This window comes from Lepus europaeus, chromosome 17 (assembly GCF_033115175.1).
Source record: "Lepus europaeus isolate LE1 chromosome 17, mLepTim1.pri, whole genome shotgun sequence".
Lineage (NCBI taxonomy): Eukaryota > Metazoa > Chordata > Mammalia > Lagomorpha > Leporidae > Lepus > Lepus europaeus.
In genome coordinates this window covers 80,810,534-80,823,653 of record NC_084843.1, presented here as the reverse complement: position 1 = coordinate 80,823,653, position 13,120 = coordinate 80,810,534, and positions in this window count along the sequence as shown.

Genomic DNA, 13,120 nt, shown 5'->3' with positions numbered 1-13,120 from the left:
GAACAGAAGGAGCCCCGGTATGGAGGAGCCACCAGCCTCGGGCATTGTCCCCAGCTGACAGGGGACACAATGGCCTGAGGGTCGCTGGGGAGCTCCATCATCACAGCGGAGTAAACCGGAAGACCAGCACCATCCTGCTTTTTTTTAAAAAGATTTATTTATTTATTTAAAAATCAGAGTTCACAGAGAGATAGGAGAGGCAGAGAGAAAGAGAGGTCTTCTATCAGCTGGTTCACTCCCTAGTTGGCTGCAACGGCCAGAGCTGTGCCAATCTGAAGCCAGGAGCCAGGAGCTTCTTCTGGGTTTCCCATGTGGCTGCAGGGGCCCAAGGACTTGGGCCATCCTCCATTGCTATCCCAGGCCATGGCAGAGAACTGGGTCAGAAGAGGAGCAGCCGGGACTCGAACCAGCGCCCATATGGGATGCGGGCACTGCAGGTGGAGGCTTTACCCGCTACGCCACAGCGCTGGCCCCAGCGTCAGCCCCAGCACTGTCCTGTTTTTAGGAAACACTTCTGCAAACCCAAGGCCTCAGCACCATGGCGGCATGTCTCAGAGTTGAGGAGGCATGGGTTGGGAGTCCCTCCCCCGCCCCGAGGGGTGGTGATGTGCGTGTGATCTTGACACATCCAGGCTTCCTGGTCTGGGAAGAAACACTCTGCGGGGTGTGAGTGCTGCAGGACTGTGGGAATCTAGCTAGGGATGAATTAAGGCACCGACACTAAACTAAGCTCCCACGAGCTCACTACAAGGGCCATAGACCCCTCACCCTGGCCCCTTCCCTGTAAGCAGCTCTGCTTGGTTCTCGGCCCGAGCCCTCGGCAACAATATCCTCACCCAATGGCACCCCCACAAATGTGGCAGTACCTCCCACCTTTGCTGAGAAGCAAAGGCGATAAGGGCTGGCACCATTGTGGCCTCCTCCCTCCCTGTCTCTCTTGGCTGAAACGAAAGTGGATGCTTTGCAGGATGGAATAGAGAACTAACTAGGCTGGGAACCCTGCACCTGCCATCAGCATGCTGAGGGAGCTTGGCCGTGTCTCTTCGCTTCTCTGGTTCCAATGCTCCGCTCAGTGGGAAGAGCAGCAGTGGCTCAACCAGCCATGGGGTAAGCGCTGGGGAGTACACTATGTCCCTATCACCGTGGGACCCCCACAGCGCAGAAGGTCTGAGGGTAGCGCAATGCAGGTCCTGTCTCTGAGTCCCAGAGCCAGCACTGGGGCGGACACAACCCCCACCCCCAGCTCAGACAAATAGCACAGTGGGCCAACAGGTGCCCTGGGGGCATCTACCACCACCCCCTTCCTTCAACCCTCAGTGGCTGAGGTTTGTTTGTTTTTTAGATTTATTTATTTGAAAGCTAGAGTTACAGTGAGGGAAAGAGAGGGAGAGATGGGAGAGAGAGACAGGTCTTCCCATCCGCTGATTCATTCCCCAAATGGCTGCAATGGCCAGAGCTGGGCTGATCCGAAGCCAGGAGCCAGGAGTTTCTTCCACATGGGTGCAGGGGCCCAAGCACTTGGGCCATCTTCCACTGCTTTTCCCAGGCTGTTAGCAGGGAGCTGCATCAGAAATGGAGCAGCCAGATACAAGACAGCACCCATATGGGATGCTGGCATCACAGGTGATGGCTTTGGCTTAACCTAGTGCACCACAGTGCAGGCCCCCTGGGCATCTTTTTAAAGCAATTATTGGCCTGTGATCCTCTTGCTTTCAAAGAGTCTGTTCAAATGTCTTGGCTGTTTTTGAGTTGAGTCCTTTGTCTTTGTATGCTTTAAGAGTTGTTTATATATTTTGGATAAAAACCCTTACGGGTGTAAGATTTGTCAATGTTTTCTCTTATTCTCTGAGTTACCTTTGCACTTTTCTCATAGTGTATGCCCTTGGAAGTTCAGCAGATTAATTTTTGGTGGACTCCAATTGTCTTTTTTTTTTCTTTTGTGCCCAAATCTTGGAAACCATTGCCTAGCCAAAGGTCTTGAAGATTCATTCCTATGTTTTCTTCAGAGAGTTTTTTGTATTTTGGGCAATGATAAACTGAGTATTTTTAGCATGATGGGACATAGGACTTTAATCTCTTACATGTGGATATCCAGTTGTTATAGCACCATTTATTGAGTCAACTTGTTTTGGGATCTCTGTCAAAAAGTCAAACATTGTGGAAGAAGGGGTTTAAATCTGAACTTGTATCTCTGTCTCATTGGCCTGTGTGTCTGTCCTAATGCCATCCCCGCACTGCTGCCATCACTGTAGCCTTGCAGGATTTTTTTTTAAAGATTTATTTTATTTATTTGAAAGACAGAGTCACAGAGAGAGGAGAGCCAGAGAGAGGTCTTCCATCCATTGGTTCACTCCCCAAATGACTGCAATAGCCAGAGCTGTGTTGCTCTGAAGCCAGGAGCCAGGAGCTTCCTCCAAGTCTCTCATATGGGTGCAGGGGCCCAAGGACTTGGGCCATCTTCTACTGCTTTCCTAGTTCCACAGCAGAGAGCTGGATTGGAAGAGGAGCAGCCAGGACTCAAACCGGTACCCGTATGAGATGCAGGCACTGTGGGCAGAGGATTAACCTACTGCACCATGGCACTGGCCCCCTGCAGAAAGTGGTTTTTTTTTTTTTTTTTTTTGACAGGCAGAGTGGACAGTGAGAGAGAAAGAGAGACAGAGAGAAAGGTCTTCCTTTTCCGCTGGTTCACCCCTCAATGGCTGCTGTGGCCGGTGCACCGTGCTGATCCGAAGCCAGGAGTCAGGTGCTTCTCCTGGTCTCCCATGCGGGTGCAGGGCCCAAGCACTTAGGCTATCCTCCACTGCCCTCCCAGGCCACAGCAGAAAGCTGGACTGGAAGAGGAATAACCAGGACAGACTCCGGCGCCCCAACTGGGACTAGAACCCTGTGTGTCAGTGCCACAGACGGAGGATTAGCCTAGTGAGCCGTGGCACCGGCCCCTGCAGAAAGTTTTAAAAGCAGAAACTGTGAATCCCCAGCTTCGCTTGTTGTTTGCAAGATTGTTTTGACAATTCTGAGTTCATCACACTTCTGTTTGATTTTTACGATCGGCTTGTCAATTTCAGCAAAAAAAAAAAAAAAATCAGAATTTTAATAGAGATCTCCTTGACTCTAGATAAATTTGGGAAGTGTCCCATCTTAACAATATGAGTCTTCCAACCCAGGAATGCGGGCTTTCTGCTTGTTTATATCATCTTCAGTTTTTGGTTAAAACATTGACTGTAATGTCTCATAGCTTCCAATGTGCAAGCCTCACACTTTTGGCCAAAATTATTTCTAAGTATTTTATTCTTTTTTTCTTTTTTCATGGTTTTTGTAAATGAAATTGTTCTCCGAATTTCATGTCAGATGCTAGCATGCAGAAATACAATTTGGTTTTCTGTATTGGTCTTGTATTTCATAAACTTGCTGAACTAGTTTATTACTTATAACAGGTTTTTTTAGATTGATTGATTTATTTGAAAGGCAGAGTTACAGAGAGAGACAGAGAGACAGAGAGATCGTCCACTTGCTGGTTCATTCCCCAGATGACTGCAACGTCCAGGGCTGGAGCCAGGAGCTTCCGCCAGGTCTCCCCACATGGGTACAGGGACCCTGGCACTTGGCCACCTTCCTCTGCTTTCCCAGGCATATTAGCAGGGTGCTGGATGGAAAGTGGAGCAGCTGGGACTCGAACTGGTGTCCATACAGGATACCAGCATTGCAGGTGGTGGCTTTACACCACAACCCTGGCTGATTACAATAGTTTTTTTTAAATATATATATATATATATATATAGATTTATTTATTTGAAAGGCAGAGTTGGAGAGACAGAGAAAGAGAGAGAGAGAGAGAGAGGGTTTCCATCCTCTGGTTCACTCTCCAAATGGCTCAATAGCCAGGAGTGGGCCAGGTTGAAGCCAGGAGCCAGGAGCTTCTTCTGAGTCTCCCACACTGGTGCAGGGGCCCAAGCACTTGGGCCATCTTCTACTGCTTTCCCAGGCCATAGCAGAGAGCTGGATCAAAAGTGGAGCAACCAGGGCTCAGACCAGCGCCCATATGAGATGCCAGCGCTGCAGGCCGGGGCTTTAACCCGCTAGGCCACAGCGCCAGCCCCCGGACCTACTTTTATAACAGACCCATTCTCCAGGAAGGAACCCACTGCGTGACTGTGAGGTCAATCCACTGATGAGGCCAAAGCCCTTATGGCCTGGTCACTCCCCAGTACTGCTGTGCTGGGGCTTCGTTTCCAGCAGGAGAACTTTGCAGGGGACATGCTCAGCCCAGCTACAGCGAGGAAGGGAAGTGCACTGATAAGAACTTGGTCATTCAAGTGCATGAGCCAGACGTGAGCCGGACATCAGCTGCTCGCCAGCCGTGTGACCAGAGGGTGGGGGACTCCTCTGAGCCTCCCCTCACCCACTGGTAAAGAGGGTGACTGAGGATTGAAGGACAATGTAAACGGGAAACCTCCAATGCTCCGACAGCTGCTGCCACCCAGCTCTCTCTGCAGGCGGTGAGTTACTCTCATCCACTCTAGCCTGCTGCTTGCAGCTCAGCCTGGAGCCTGCACCTTGCTCACGACACGTTTGTCCAAGAAGCAAGCCTGAGCCTCAATTCCCAGGGCCCCACCCCTTCCTGCTCCGCACTGGTCTCTCAAAAGACACCATATCCAAGTGGGAAGACCCTTGCCCCATCCCGTGTCCACAAAAGGGCACTCATCCAGCTGATATCTGTCCTGCCAAGCCCTGGCTCAGCCGCTGGCCCATGGTGTGTTGTCAGCTGTTTGAGTGCTTGGAGAAGACAGGGAAGGCTAGCATTCTTGGGAGACAGGGAGGGATGGCCCGGGTTGGCTGGAATCGGGCTAGCCCTGAGGGACCCTCCTGGTTGGCTGAATGTCTTGCCGTGGTCCAGAGAAGAGGGCTCCCACGTGGGTGCAGGGGCCCAAGGACGTGGGCCATCTTCTACTGCTCTCCCAGGCCATTAGCAGAGAGCTGGACTGGAAGGGGAGCAGCCAGGACTCGAACCAGCGCCCATATGGGATGTTGGCACTGCAGGCGGTGGCTTTACCCGCTATGCCACAGCACCAGCCCTGGACGTGGGACTTTAAGTTGCCTTTTGAGGAGCAGATAACAAGGGCAGAAAGTGGGCCACGCCCCTGATGCCTCATTCGTCCCTGAACAGCTGCTTCTGTATGAGGCTGCGCATAGCCCCTGAGGCTTGGCGGTGTCACTCACCATGAGTGTTTCAGTTTCCAGCCGCCAGGAACCTGCGTGTGACACTTGCAAGCCCTGAGTCTTGGGTTCCCCTTTCCACAGCACAGAATATTCCTTTCTGTTAAGACTGGGGCACGGTACAAACTTGGAGACCAGGTTGCTAAGGACAGACATCAGTTTAACCCAGCAAACCTTTTTTTTTAAGGATTTATTTATTAATTTGAAGGTCAGAGTTCCAAAGAGGGAGAGACAGAGAGATCTTCCACCTACTGCTTCACTATCCAAATGGCCGCAACAGCAGGGGCTGGGCCAGGGTGAAGCCAGTAGCCAGGAACTCCATCTGGGTCTCTCAAGCACTTGGGCCATCTTCTGCTGCTTTCCCAGGCGCATTAGCAGGGAGCTGGATCAGAAGCAGAGCAGCCGGAACTTGAACTGGAGCTCATATGGGATGCCAGCATTAGAGGTGGCAGCTTAGACCCCAGCACCACCAACGCATATACGCACATATTCATTAAGGACCTCCTGTGTGGACCAGGCAACACACAAGGTGCCTAGGCCAAGGAGGGTCCCAGCGTGGTGCCTGATCCCACTGAAAATGTGGCTGACATGACACATTTCAATAAAATTGGAACCAGTACGCAGGAGACTCTCTACCCCTTCCTCTGCCCCTCTGCCTGCTCATCTGACCGGGTGACCCTACAGTCCCGTCTTAGCGCCGGCTGCCGCAGCCAGCATGGACAAGTGGCTTAGCCAGCTCTGGAGGGTGGATCAGGCTGCCCACAGGGTCAGAGTCTGCAGGGAGCCCCTTGCTGGTTCAGACAGCTGCCTGTCTGCTGTGTCCCCATGTGATGGACAGGGGTCATCTCTCTTGGGTCTCTCTCTTTTTTTTTTTTTTTTTGACAGGCAGAGTTAGACAGTGAGAGAGAGAGAGACAGAGAGAAAGGTCTTCCTTCTGTTGGTTCACCCTCCAAATGGCTGCTACAGCCAATCTGAAGCCAGGGACGAGGTGCTTCCTCCTGGTCTCCCATGCAGGTGCAGGGCCCAAGCACTTGGGCCATCCTCCACTGCCTTCCTGGGCCACAGCAGAGAGCTGGACTGGAAGAGGAGCAACCAGGATAGAACCAGTGCCCCGACCGGGACTAGAACCTGGAGTACTGGCGCCGCAGGCAAAGGATTAGCCTAGTGAGCCGTGGAGCCAGCCTCTTGGGTCTCTTCTTACAAAAGCTGGAATCCCACCAGTGAGGGTTCCATGCAAGCAATCTCATTGCCTCCCAAGGGCTCCGCCTCCTGTTTGCATCCTGTCGAGGACCAGGCATCAGCGTGTGTTTCTGGAGGGGACACGCTCAGCCCACGCTGGTCCCTTCCAGCCAAGTCACCAAATGGGACTCTAGTTTGGGGGTGGGGCAGTGGGCAGTGGAGATGGAGAGTGAACAGGACAGAAGACGGTGGAGATGGAGGCAGAGAGGCAGTGAGAGGCTGGCGGCACTGGCTCAGGTGTGAGAAGGCACAGGGGCCAGCTCCCGGTGTTGGTTATCTCATGACGACTGCCGCTCTGAACACCAGGCCACCCTCCCTCAACACACACAGCCCCGGGGTGGCCTTGTGGCCCTGCTGCTCACCCTACAGAAGCCTGGCCCTTCTTCTGCTCACCCTGGGCAGCTGACAGGCCTGAGCAGAGCTGGGCCCCAGCAGAGCCTGGGAGCCGTGTCCACCCCCAATCCCATCCCTGCCAACCCCGCTGTCTGCAAGGCCCCAGCCCAGGACAAGATTCCCAGCCACACAGCCTCTCCCCCTGCCCCACGCAGCTAAGAAGTGGCTCAGAAAATGTCATCTGGATGCCTAGGGACACGGCATAAACATTGCACCCCCCATGGGTTTCCTTCCAGGAGTCCAGCTCTGCTGCTTTCCTGCTGGCTGCCCTCTCCTGCCCAGCTGGTTGGCAGGGGGATCCCAGTGCACAGCCTCCCCCTGGGGACCCTATTCCTGACTCTGGGGTTCACTGGCTCCCTCCTCCAATCTGCAGCAGCCTGGGCGGGGTGGGGCAAGGGGCCTTCCTCCTCCGTGGGCACTTTCAGTTCCCGATTTTTGGGCATGGGTGGCTCCTTGGCCCCCCGGGTCACACCGCCTCCATCCGGGTCCTTTCCTGTGTGTGCAAGGAGCCCTGCCCCTTGGACTTCTCTCTCTCTGTAGCCTGCCCTGTCCTCCACTTAAGGCCCTGCTCACTCATCGCAGCCCTGAGCTTGCCTCCTGTGATGAGGAGCAGGCACTGTTACATGCAGGACACCTGGCTCCTGAAGATGACTTTGAGAATTAACTGATTTACCCAACCTTGGAACTGCCCACTCCCAGGACTTTTCATGATGTCGCATAACAAAGTCCCCTGTGTTTGGGTTTTTTGGTTCTTCCCAGGGGAAAAGCCCGGCCACTCACAGAATAGCTTATCCACTCCCCCGCTCTGCAAGGCCAACAGCAAGATAACATCTGATGCCCCTATTAAGTCTTGTGGTTTTATTTGTTGTTGTTGTTTTTGTTTTTGACAGGCAGAGTTAGACAGTGAGAGAGACAGAGAGAAAGGTCTTCCTTTCCGTTGGTTCACCCCCCAAATGGCTGCTACGGCCGGCGCACTGCGCCAATCCGAAGCCAGGAGCCAGGTGCTTCTCCTGGTCTCCCATGCGGGTGCAGGGCCCAGGGACTTGGGCCATTCTCCACTGCACTCCTGGGCCAGAGCAGAGAGCTGGACTGGAAGAGGAGCAACGGCACAGAATCTGGCACCCAGACCGAGACTAGAACCCTGGGTGCCAGCGCCGCAGGCGGAGGATTAGCCTAGTGAGCCGGGGCGCCAGCCTACCATTAAGTCTTTATCCGTAGACCCAGTCGGGCCTGTTCTGGTAAATAAAGTTTTATTGGAATACAGCCACATTCTCTCATTTGCATATTGTCCATGGTTGCTTTTTTTTTAAGAATATGTTTTTATTTTGTTTATTTGAAAGGCAGAGAGACAGAGAAAGAGGGACAGAGAGACAGACAGAGATCAGCCCTCCACTCAAATGCTCGCAACAGTCAGGGCTGGGCCAGGCCGAATCCGGGAGCCCAGAGCTCACTACAAGTCTCCCACATGAATGGCAGGGATCCGAGCGCTAGAGCTGCCTCTCAGGGTGTGCTGAATTAGCAGGAAGCTGGAATCTGGAACAGAGCTGGGATTCCAAGGCCTGGCACTCCCATACAGGATGTGGGTGCCCCAAGCCCAAGGGGCAATTAGCTGCTATACCAACATCCATCCCTTTTTCAAATATTTTTGGTTCTCACTGGGTTGAATCCATGGATACGGACTCAGAGATACGCTGGGTACTACATATATGTACTCGTGTGTGTGGTGTATGTGTGTGTTGACCATGCATGCATGGTTCTAATGTCACAGCTATAATCATTGCAGCAAAACTGGTGACATGAGTCTGGGGCCATGTCCTGGTGTGGGTGACGATTTACGAGACCGGACACAATGGTGAGAGTAGAAAGTAAGGGAAATCGAAGATCTGAACAATACGATAGATGGGAGGGGCTGGCAGAAAGAGACACCAAGCGGCCAGCCGAGGTCTAGGGGTATTTGTGCGTTCTTAGCACGTTATCTCCAAAGAGCAAATGCAGTGGTTACACACTAGGCTACTGTGCAGGCAGGAGCAGTCTTTTTTTAAGATTTATTTATTTATTTTAAAGGCAGAGTTTGAGAGAGAGAGAGAGAGAGAGAGAGAGATCTCCCATCTGCTGGTTCACCCCCCAAATGACTGCAATTGGCTATCACAGGCCAGACCAAAGCCAGGAGCCAGGAGCTTCTTCCGGGTCTCTCATGCAGGTGCAGGGGCTCAAGGACTTGGGCCATCTTCTGCTGCTTTCCCAGGTGTATTAGCAGGGAGCTGGATCAGAAGTGGAATGGTCGGGACTTGAACCAGCATCCATATGGGACGCACTGTAGGAGGTAGCTTTACCCACTACGCCACAGCGCCACCCTGATGGAGCCTTTTCTAACTGGTTTCTGCTGAAACCTCAATCTTCTTGTCAGTTGGCAAATATTTGTGACAGGGGCTTCCATCCTGATTTGTTTAGTGTGCACTTGCTGGCCGAGAGCTGCAGCATGGAGCCAGCCTGGCCTTCTTCTAGTCCCCAGCTCCTCATCACGGTGGCAACTTATTTGTTATCCTCAGAGAGTTTTCCAAGTGAAAAGCCAGAGAGGTCTCCGAAGTGGTGACCAAGCTCGAGAAGGTTCGGCCATCCGACAGAAGGCTCCAACCTCCCTTAAACACACAGGTCCTCAGTTACAAAACTCATGGAGGCAATTTGGGGGGCGGGCCATCCCCATCAGGCCTGGAGCAGCACAGAGCTGGCTTTGATGCAGCCAGAGAGGAGAGGTCAGCGGGAATGGGACTTGTCTAAAGCACAAGGTTCATAGGTCAGGCCTGACTGCCCCTGGGGAATGCTTAGCATTCCTGGAAGCCTCACTGGGAAATGGAGATAATGGAGATGGTGGAAGATCAGTCTTCCCTCTCTCCCCAGGAGCAGCCTGGCTGGAGCACTTCCCAGAATGCCCTGAGGAGGGTCTGTCCAGAAAGACACAGACCAGGGGCTGCACAGACAGCCCCTGTTGTAGGCAAAATGTCCTGCGCGCTGTCTCAAGCTTCCACTTTGCCACCGTGTGGGGTGTCTCCACTTCCTGTGGCTGTGGTACATCCTGGCTGGGGGGGGCCTAGCTCCCAGCCTTACTTCTTGCTGTTCAAGGAACTCTCTGTCCATGCAACAGCAGGCTCTTTGTGGGACAACCATCTATCTCTTAATACCTTCTCCTGGAAAAATGCTGCTCTCGTACAAGCCTGCGTTTCACGTTCCGCCTGGCTCCCCCAGTTCAGCACACAATCCCCACACTTGATCATTGAATCCACCCGGCGAGCAACATAAGGTGGTGTTCTGATCCCATTAAAATGTTAGTTATATTGAACATGTGCTTTGTGCAGGAGTCTCGCATTGCCATAGTCATTTTCATCTTACCATTAAGATAACATCTGCTTGAAACCAGTGCTGTAGCCTCTGGCACCAGCATCCCCTGTGGGTGGTGCTGGTTCAAGTCCCGGCTGCTCCACTTCCAATCCAGCTCTCTGCTATGGCCTGAGAAAGCAGTAGAAGATGGCTCAAGTGCTTGGGCCCCTGCACCCAGGTGGCAGACTCGGAAGAAGCTCCTGGCTCCTGGCTTCAGATCAGCGCAGCTCTGGCCATTGCAGCCACTTGGAGAGTAAACCAGCAAATGGAAGACCTCTCTCTCTCTCGCTCTCGCTCTTGCTCTCTCTGTCTGTAACTCTGCCCCTCAAATAAATAAATAAATAAGTCTTTAAAAAAATATCATCTGCTCACAATAAATCGAATTCCAGCAATAATGATCAACTTCCTAAGAGACTGCACCCAGCTGCACCCCACCCCCGGGAGCACAACCCAAGTTGCAGGTTGTGAGGATGGGTGGGGAGGGACCTAGGTCCCAGGGGAGGCTGGGGAAGGCAGGAAAGCCTAGGGAAGGGGAAGGATTCCCCCTCCCCAGCTTTCCATGTGCACTGTTGGGTAAAACCTAACAAGTGTGTATGTCCAATCTCAGGAAGATAGGAAGGAGAGGCAGAGAGAAAGAGCTCCTGGTCACCAGCAAGCCAGGCCTTGCCGTCGTGTACTTACTGCTGTTACTTATTATTAATAATGACAGTGCCCAACGCGTAGAGTTCAGAAGATTAAATGAGATATTACATGGGACGCCGAGCACTCTGTGAACCTGAGCCCAGCTCAGAGCCGGAAACAGTCAAAGTTCTCAGCTTTGGCTGCTCAGCAGACTTCCAGGTGGGACTTTATAGAGCACCCATCCAGGGATTTGCCAGGCTGGACCCAGGAACCATTCAATCCATTTCTCCCACATGGGCGGCAGGGACCCCGCCACGGGAGCCATCACCACGCTCCCAGGGTGCCTTAGCAGGGAGCTGGAAGCAGGAGCGGAGGTGAGAACTCGAATCCCGGGACTCTGACTGAGACACAGGTTTCTTAACAGGTGTACAACCTCAACACAAAAACACCCGCCCCTTTCCAGGTAACTTTATAATCTTCAGCCCAAATACGAGGAACCACAGGTTTGCATCAAAGACCGGCAACCCAGAAGCTGCTGGCCACTGTAAAGAAAGTATTACTGGAAAGCTCACAAAGAAACAAACAGTCCTGCCAACCCTGGCGACCTCCCCGCCCTGACGTCCTGACTTAGGCCCTTCGGAGCAAACATGGTTTGGGCAGTCACACCCAGGAGGACAAAGGGCTGGAGTCAAGCACTCCTTTCTCCCTAAAGGGAAGATCCCTTTTTTTTAAGCACTTGTTAAAGGACAGGAATCACTGTACCCAAACTCATTTCTGCACAGTGGGAGAACAAGGCTTTCCCAAAGCATAACCATAAAGGACCAATAATGCATAAAGTGCACCTGCACGTGTGTGTGCGTGTGTGTGTCTGTGTGTCTCTGTATGTGTATATGTGTGTGTGTCTGTGCATGTGTCTGTGTGTGTCTGTGTGTACATGCGTGCATGTGTGTCTTCTGTCTCTATGTGTGTGTGTCTGTGTGTGCATATGTCTGTGTCTATGTGTGTGCCTGTGTGTCTGTGTGTGCCTTGTGTCTGTGTGTGTCTCTGTATCTATGTGTGTCTGTGTGTGTGTGTATGTGTGTCCGTGTGTCTGTGTCTCTGTGTGTGTCTGTGTCTCTGTTTAATAGGAAGGCACTTGTACAGCACCTGCCATTGAAATCTATGTCCATTTGGGAAATAAGTGATCACTTGCAGCCTGCCTGTCTCCAGTACCTGTAGAAGAGCTCCATCTACCAATCGGAAGTTGGTCTTGATACGCTCATAGGTGGAGTTCATGAAAGCCAATGAAAGTCCCAGGAAGGAAGGCTCAGTGGTCACTGATGGCTAGCCTCGCCATATCCGAGCGCTGCTTCAAGTGCAGGCAGCTCCACTTCTGACCCAGCTCCCTGATAATGCACCTGGGAAAGCAGCGGAAGATGGATGTCACTTGGGCCTCTGCCACGCACTTGGGAGGCCTGGAGGGGGTTCTAGGCTCATGGCTTCAGCTTGGCCCAGTGCTGGCCATTGCAGCCATTTGGGGAGTCAACCAGCAGATGGAAGCTACCACTCACTCTCTCTCTCTCTCTCTCTCTCTCTCTCTCTGTAATTGTCTTTCCAGTAAATAATACATCTTTTAAAAATAACTTAAAGAAAATGGTCCCAGTTATTAATATAATTTATCTTAGAATCAGAAATCTGCAATGCATCTCAACAGGATGGGGTTGTACCCGAGTGTTTTCAGTTGTTACCCCTGGAAGTGTGGGGTGGGAGAGGGGCACAGAGGAAGAGCAGCATCCCCCCCACCACACTCCAGGCTTCAGGCCACTCCAGAGCAGAGCAGGCTGCTCCACAGTGCCCTCACCAGCACACCAAGGCTCAGCTCCTGAGCCCTTCCTCACTGGCCAATCCTTTCTTGGGTTGTTTGATAAGACACTGGACCAGGACTTTTCCTGTTGGCTTTTTACAGGACTACCAGTCAGGCTGGAAAGTTCACAAAAGAAAGACACTTTTTTGTTTCTTTTGTTTGTTTAAGATTTGTTTTCTTATTTGAAGGCAGAGTTACAGTGACAGAGAGGACGAAAGAGATCTTCCATCCACTGATTCACTACCTGAATGGCTTTAACAGCCAGCATTCAGTAAGGCTGAAGCCAGGAGCCAGGAGCTTCTTCTGGGTCTCCCACATGGGTGCAGGGGCCCAGGCACTTGGGCCATCCTCCACTGCTTTCCCAGGCCATAGCAGAGAGCTGGATGGAAAGTGGAGCAGCCGGGATTCAAACTGGCATCCTGATATGAGTTC